Source organism: Mesocricetus auratus, unplaced genomic scaffold (genome assembly GCF_017639785.1).
Source record: "Mesocricetus auratus isolate SY011 unplaced genomic scaffold, BCM_Maur_2.0 Super-Scaffold_100004, whole genome shotgun sequence".
NCBI lineage: Eukaryota > Metazoa > Chordata > Mammalia > Rodentia > Cricetidae > Mesocricetus > Mesocricetus auratus.
In genome coordinates, this window is record NW_024429189.1 from 34,251,486 (window position 1) to 34,259,514 (window position 8,029).

An 8,029-nucleotide genomic window follows, 5' to 3' on the forward strand; every position below is an offset into this window, starting at 1 on the left:
ACCATTAAAAATAAACTATGGTATTAGCTACAGCTGAATAGGGGTGAACCTGGCAACTATGTGGTCAAAATGTGTGTGTGTGGACAAGAATGCCCATTCCTACATGACAGAAAACAACACAGATGGAAAGCCACCTAAGGATTCACCAAGAGGAGACTGGGTCAAAGAGTGGAGTTACATTCTTGATCGTCCATCATAGAAACACGGATGAAGTAAAGGAATTTCAGGCGTCCAGAGGAAAACAGCTGTCTTTCACAAAAACACAGCTAAGAGAAAGAACGCTGGCGTACATAAGCAAAACACTGTGGGTTTGTTATTAAATTTAAAAGCAGGCTAAGTGAATTCCAATACCAGAAGTGAAGAACACTGGCTTGTCTTGAGATAAGACAGGCAAGCGTGGTGGAGATGGTCCATTATGTGGACTGTCTTTCCAATTACATACACACATTGATGGCTTGAAGCTTGTCACTTGTAGAGTTGGAAAAAGAGACGAAGGAGAGATGAATGGGACTTTCAGGATTTCCTTTTATATTTCTCTCCTACTTAATGTTCCACATTTATATTTGTATTTTATTCATGTAAAAGCTTTTAGAGCTGAGTGCTGTAATGTCTGGACTGGACTGAAACCCATGACCCTCCTGCTCCTGAGGCCTTCTGAGTGAGCACATCTCACTTACATCAGTGAAAAATAGGTGTAAAATGCCAAGCCACCTCTTCATATCCAGTATACCTGTATATTCCTCGGTCACTCCCTCTTTCCTTTGGATGTGGAATGAGACAGTCTCCTATGTTGAGTATGTCCTGGAATTCCTCTTCCTTCAGTTCCTCTGCTTTTGTCTTGTTACCTTGAAAACAAAGTTGTCTCCTGTGTGTTTTCGTTTGTGGGAATAAACACAAGGTAACTGATCTCTCGCTGCCTGTGGCTTCTTCCCGTTCCTGTGTCAACTCTACATTGCAGTCTTCTGATGATAAATCAGAAGATAAACCCGAGAGAAGCTCAGTTTAGCCCAATGCCTGATGCAGAATATGTCATAATGAAAGGGACAAATGGTCCCCATCTGGAAAGACAATAAAAGACTTTCTCCATTAGTATATCCCTTTTTTCTATGATGTGTCTTTAAAAGTTGGGAAGTATGAACAATGCTTACATTTTTCTTGTTAGAAAAACTGCTACAATAAGCAAATATTACATGATGGTAGAACTGGTTTTAGAATTGTGATAATTTGTCAGTTTAAAATCTGCTCACTAGAGTGACTGCAGAGATGGTTCATCCCATGAATTGCTTGGCAAGCAAGCATAAGATCTTGAGTTCACACCCTCAGAGCCACATAAGAAGCTAGGCATGGCAGGCCAGTGGTGCCTTTAATCCCAGTACTTGGGAGGCAGAGGCAGGTGTATCTCTGTGAGTTTGAGTTCGAGGCCAGTCTGGTGTACAGAGTGAGTTCTAGGACAGGCTCCAAAGCTACATAGAGAAACCCTGTCTCTGTGGTTTTTTTTTTTTTTTTTTTTTTTTTTGGTTTTCGAGACAGGGTTTCTCTGTATTGTTTTGGAGGTTGTCCTGGAAAGCGCTCTGTAAACCAGGCTGGCTTCTTTGAACTCACAGAGATCCGCCTGCCTCTGTCTCCCGAGTGCTGGGATTAAAGGCTTGCACTACCAATGCCTGGCGAAACCCTGTCTCTGAAAATGAAAGAGAAGAAGAAGATGAAGTGATGACAACAGAGGAGGAGGAGGAAGAGAAGGAGGAGGAGAAGAGGAAGTAGAGCAATCAAGGTAAAACACCCAATATTGATCTCTGGCCTCCACATATAGCAATCAAGGAAAAACACCCAATATTGATCTTTGGCCTCCACATATATATGTGCACATATGTATGCGCACTCACACATACACACACACTTGCACTCACCGATACAATACTCACACTGTGTCCCACAGACAAAAACACAAACAAATCTACCTATTCCATAAATGAGCATATGTCAAGGACTTGAATATTCCAGGTTTAGTTACTAATGAGGTGTAATGTAGGAGGAAGTCTGTATGCCACCATTCAACATGTGACTTACTAGAGGCGCATACAGATGAGGTAATAAAAGGGCGGTTTACCACACCGCTAACCACACCCACTTTAGTCAGGACTAAAGACATAATGGATGTATTTCACTTCCCAGAATTTGGCAGTTTGAAATATGTACACCATACCATTGACACATTCTCAGGCTTCCAATGGGCTACTGCCCTCAGCTCTGAAAAAGCTGATTCTGTTATTACACACCTCTTAGAGGTGATGGCTGTTATGGGTATACCTAAAACAATAAAAACTGACAATGCTCCAACATATGTCTTTAGTCCTGCCTAAAGTGGGTGTGGTTAGCGGTGTGGTAAACCGCCCTTTTATTACCTCATCTGTATGCGCCTCTAGTAAGTCACATGTTTAATGGTGGCATACAGACTTCCTCCTACAGTGTAATATATTAATTAGGTATATTTTAATTCAGCAATATAGATGTATTTTAACTTTTATTATAAAGGAGGAATACAGTAAAACATATTGTTTCCATGTGGCTTCTAATGAAGATTGCCTCCTGCACCATGGCTGTACAGATACATGACTGCAGTGTTATCTTGAATGGCTATGTCTTTGCATATGAAATTGCCTTCCTTTGCTTCCATTATTATCATCAGTTCCCTATAACACCTGCGCAACTGCTAATTACTCCAGAATACTCAGCTAGGGTAATGAACTTGATATCCTGTTGCTCTTCCCGTAAATGACTTAGAAAACCTTTTCTTTATTCCCTAGAGACCACTTTAGCAGCATTTTTTTTCATTTGGGTGCACTGAAATAGTGAGCTCTTTCCAGCCATCATAATCAACATTTCCCTCACAAGGCTATGGGATCCTTGAGAAAAAACACTGCAGCTTCTCATTTCTTTTTTCAATTGCTTCATATGGTGCCTCTAACATACATCTACTATGGCAGAATAGCACCAAGATACCACCTATATGTTATTGCATTATATGCCTCCCTATTTAGAAAAACAGCAGCAAAGCCTTGCTACCCAAGGATGGTTTATGGTTTAGAACAAGGGTGGTCTTGTCTTGAAGAGACAGACAAGGCTACTCCACCACAAGTCATGCATGGCAACCTGTACTTCAGTGTAAAACATCAACTCAACTGCAGCATTTCACAGATCTGCATACATTAGATGTGGAAATGATTCATCCTTTCAAATGACTAAATATTTTTTGGTGCATGCCAAGTGCCCATGACTAATGGTAGGGCTTCATCAGAGAGGGACAGGTGTGACAAGGGTAGGTACATGGAGCTGGAGCTATACACCTCTGCCGCTTTCGGGAAGGCTGCTGGATAATCTGTTTACACATACACACACACTCTCCACTCTGGGACTCTGGGACTAAGCAACAGGCCTTTTCATTTTTCCTACACAAACTTTGTTAGTATTACACTGTCAGACTGTCAGATCATTCAAGCTAAAGGGGGTAAAAAATCATTGTTTTTCCCATGAGACCTTGCATCTGTTGCTAATAATAACAAGAAAGCACATAACACATTCCAGGTAGGCAATGGCCCATTCAGTCATTTAATATGTGGTGCGCATAAGTAACTATGCCCAACCTACATATGACAAAGTTACTAGGTGAAACACTAAGATTTTAATTCTATATTTTCTGTGTTTTGTTTTTGAATATTGACTTGCCTTATCATTTTGAGCATTCCCTTATTCTTTTACTGTCTGTTTTACATTCATTCATTATGAAGTAGATTGTAACTCAGTGCATGTTTGGATAAGGCTTCATTTTATGGAAGATGTATTTTTATTTCATTTTCTTTTCAAAGACAAATTTAACAACTTCAATACCAGAAATTTCCTCAGAGTCTCTAAGCTCACTTTATTACCGAAGAATGTAATTTGAAAGGAGAGGTAGGCGCTGGTGGTCTAACCCAAATTTGAGCTTGCATTTGCTGTGAATGATGCATATTCTCCGAGTTTCTTTTACATCCGTTGTTTTTCTCTTGCTTTCTCTTGGTTGATGAGTCACCTGGATTAGGTATCTTTCTTTGGGAGTTGAAGCAAGCAGTATAATTCAAGATAAGGACTTCCTTTCCTTAGTGTCTAGAAGATGCAGCCCAGAACCTGGAGAGTTTGCTCTCTTGGCATTAATATTGACTGTGGACAGGAGCCTAAGTTTCAGTATGCAACCTACCCATGCAAGAAATAAATATTTGCTTTTATTATACTAGCATTCTGCTTCAATATTGATACCCTACCCCATTGAATAGCAGAACACTCAAAATATTATTTTCAAGGATTTTCTCTCCTCCTCCTTGACTGCTAAACGCATAAATAATTAATTTGTCATTTTTCCTCCAAACTACCTCTTTAACCTAATCCTTTCTTCAATAACTAAATCCTAATAGACACTAGAATTCTTATCCTAAATTTGCTTGTGTGTGATCATGAACAAGCTGTTTGATTTCTTAACTATGTAATTCCAGTATCATTAAAATAAAGACAACACTAACACCTAGCTCATACACTTGTGTGGATCAAATTATGAAAAAGTGTGTGACCTATATAACACAGGACAGTCATAGTTCCCAACAAATATTAGCATTACATTTTAATTATGGCTCCATAACTGTGCAGCTGTGTGAAACTGGGGGACATCTTTGTTTCTTTGTATTTGCCTAATGTCTCATCAGAGAAACCTTCCATTAATTCACTTGTCACTGCTTCCACATCAGTGAGGTCCTCCTGACCTGTCCTTTCTGATTCTGAAATCATATTCTGGTTGGTGGCCCAGCTCAGATGAAGCACACCATGGCCGAGGATGCTAGCCAGACCGCATTATAGCATGCTATTTTGCTTCAACCCTTTATTCAAACCTTTAAGAAACTTACATCCCCTGCTTTGATAAGTGAAGTCGCCTCAATACCCTGAACCAAATACCTATGCCCTATAGCCGTGACTCACATCTAATCAGCAAAATATGGAAAGCTATTTTCAGGGAAATAAGGGAATTTTTAACATAGGCATGTTTTTTAAGTAAATGTAAGATAACTTATTTTGCTATGAGTAATTATAACATTGGGTTTTATGAAAAACAGCTGCATGTTTGAGATATGTATTATTACTGATACAGGGAAATCACATGATAAAATTGGAAATTTGTTCTAAAATGGCAGAAATAAAAAGATTGGTTAAACAACTTATACAAAAATATTAGTAATGACTGTATGTAGTGATAAATGCACTAGGCTTCTTCTGGTTTTGAGTTTTTGTTTTTATAATGAAAAAGGGAGCAAAAGATAGTGAATTGGAAATCCTATTGCCTCTGCTACATTTGACATTGTATTAACAACACTCTTCCTCACAATTCCTTTTTTTCTTCCTTTTTTTATTTAAGTTAGAAACAAGCTTGCTTCACATGTCAATCTCAGATCCCTTTTCCTCTCCTCCTCCCCCGCCCTCCCATCAGGCACCCCAGTCCCCCACCCAATCTCCACTCCAATCCCCAGGGAGGGTGAGGGCCTCCATGGAGGATCTCCAGAGTCTGTCATTTCTTCCAGGGCAGGGCCTAGGCCCTTCCCCAAGAGTTCAGGCTGAGAGAGCATCCTCATTGTGGGGTGGGCACCCAAAGTCCATTTGTATGCCATGGATAAATACTGATCTACTACCCAAGGTCCCATAGATTGCCTACATCTCCTCACTGACACCCACATTCAGGAGGTCTTCTTCATCACATTTCTTAAACACATCCTCCTTTTTCTCATTCATTGTGTGCATACACATGAAATGGTTATTAATTTTGTTAGGTCTTTTGATAGCTTATGAACATACGAAAGTTTCCTAGTTGATCATTGTAATCACTAAGTATTGTAACTTGTGTACATAGCACATGGTACCTAATTATGGAAATAAACATTGCAATCCAATGAAATCCACAACAATCACCCAGGAAAGGATTGTTTCTTTCATCACACAAAAGTGGGATGCGTGCAGTAACCCTGTAGCATCTTCAAAACCAAGACCTAGTTACAGGAGTGGCAGGGGTGAATGGGATGAAATTATGAACCTCTGTCAGCAGAGTCCTAATTCAAGAAGCTTTAATGGATGTAAATAGAGACAATGACTTCTGAGATGGAGAATAAGGAGTTTATGGATAGTGGTTCTCATGATTGGCCCCAACGGAGGGGCAGCAGTCACATAGCTGCTGCTAGAGAAGGCACTTCTGGTGAAACAGCAAATGCATTTTAAGGATTGAGAACAGAAGGCACTGAGAGGTAATTTTACACATATAAAAATCTGGCTGTTTAGAGAATTCAGCAATTTAATATAGACTTTAACTATTTGGATAGCCCAAATAATTATTCTTTCTCTCTTGGTAATTGATACCAAACAGCCTTAAAATATTTTACAACACAATGGTATATTTATTTTATTTGTAGTAGGTGATATCTAGCAACACAAGTGATATATATATATATATATATATATATATATATATATATATATATGTCTTCCAGGTCACATGTAGATCAACCCCTCCAAGTCCTGTGTTGAAGTGTGTGGTGTCTTCAGCAATAGGGACTACCTTAAAATTCTGGGAGGCAACCAAGGGCAGCAGTGATAGTCTATAGTTTGGGATTTTGTTGTTGTTTGTTTTGTTTTTGCAGGTGGTCATGTCTCTTGGACTCCCTGAATAAAAACTCATATGGAGGAGATTGCTTATGCCTGAAACTGGGGCTTTGATAAAAATCGATGGCTCTTGGGTAGCATTGTCAACACAAGTGGCATAGCTGTATTCTCTCTGTGTATACATGTATATATGCAATTGTAGGTTAACAACAATATGTTTTCTATAGCTTTTCAAACATCTTGGTGTCATTTATCTGTCCTCCTTCCCTCCCTCCCCAACTAACTGCCCCTTCTCCATGTCCACATTGATAGCACCTGTATTTGTATCACTGTTCCCCTCTGTAGAGCCTCCCTTCCATATGCCATGATCCCCTTTCACTATGCTAGCTTCGGTGGTTACTCCATGTTATCCACTCACATCTGAGAATTGGGAGCTAGGAACTGCAAGAACGCGTGGTGTTTGCATTTCTGGTCTGGGTTACCTCACTCACTAGTTCCATCCACTCAACTGAATATATCATGATTTTATTTCCTCAAAGCTGAGTAGACCTCCACTGTGTCTGCAGCACATATTCATTATCCATTCATAGCTTGAAGGACTTTCAGTTGCTAATAATAACAAGAAAGCACATAACACATTCCAGGTAGGCAATGGCCCATTCAGTCATTTAATATGTGGTGCGCATAAGTAACTATGCCCAACCTACATATGACAAAGTTACTCGGTGAAACACTAAGATTTTAATTCTATATTTTCTGTGTTTTGTTTTTGAATATTGACTTGCCTTATCATTTTGAGCATTCCCTTATTCTTTTACTGTCTGTTTTACATTCATTCATTATGAAGTAGATTGTAACTCAGTGCATGTTTGGATAAGGCTTCATTTTATGGAAGATGTATTTTTATTTCATTTTCTTTTCAAAGACAAATTTAACAACTTCAATACCAGAAATTTCCTCAGAGTCTCTAAGCTCACTTTATTACCGAAGAATGTAATTTGAAAGGAGAGGTAGGCGCTGGTGGTCTAACCCAAATTTGAGCTTGCATTTGCTGTGAATGATGCATATTCTCCGAGTTTCTTTTACATCCGTTGTTTTTCTCTTGCTTTCTCTTGGTTGATGAGTCACCTGGATTAGGTATCTTTCTTTGGGAGTTGAAGCAAGCAGTATAATTCAAGATAAGGACTTCCTTTCCTTAGTGTCTAGAAGATGCAGCCCAGAACCTGGAGAGTTTGCTCTCTTGGCATTAATATTGACTGTGGACAGGAGCCTAAGTTTCAGTATGCAACCTACCCATGCAAGAAATAAATATTTGCTTTTATTATACTAGCATTCTGCTTCAATATTGATACCCTACCCCATT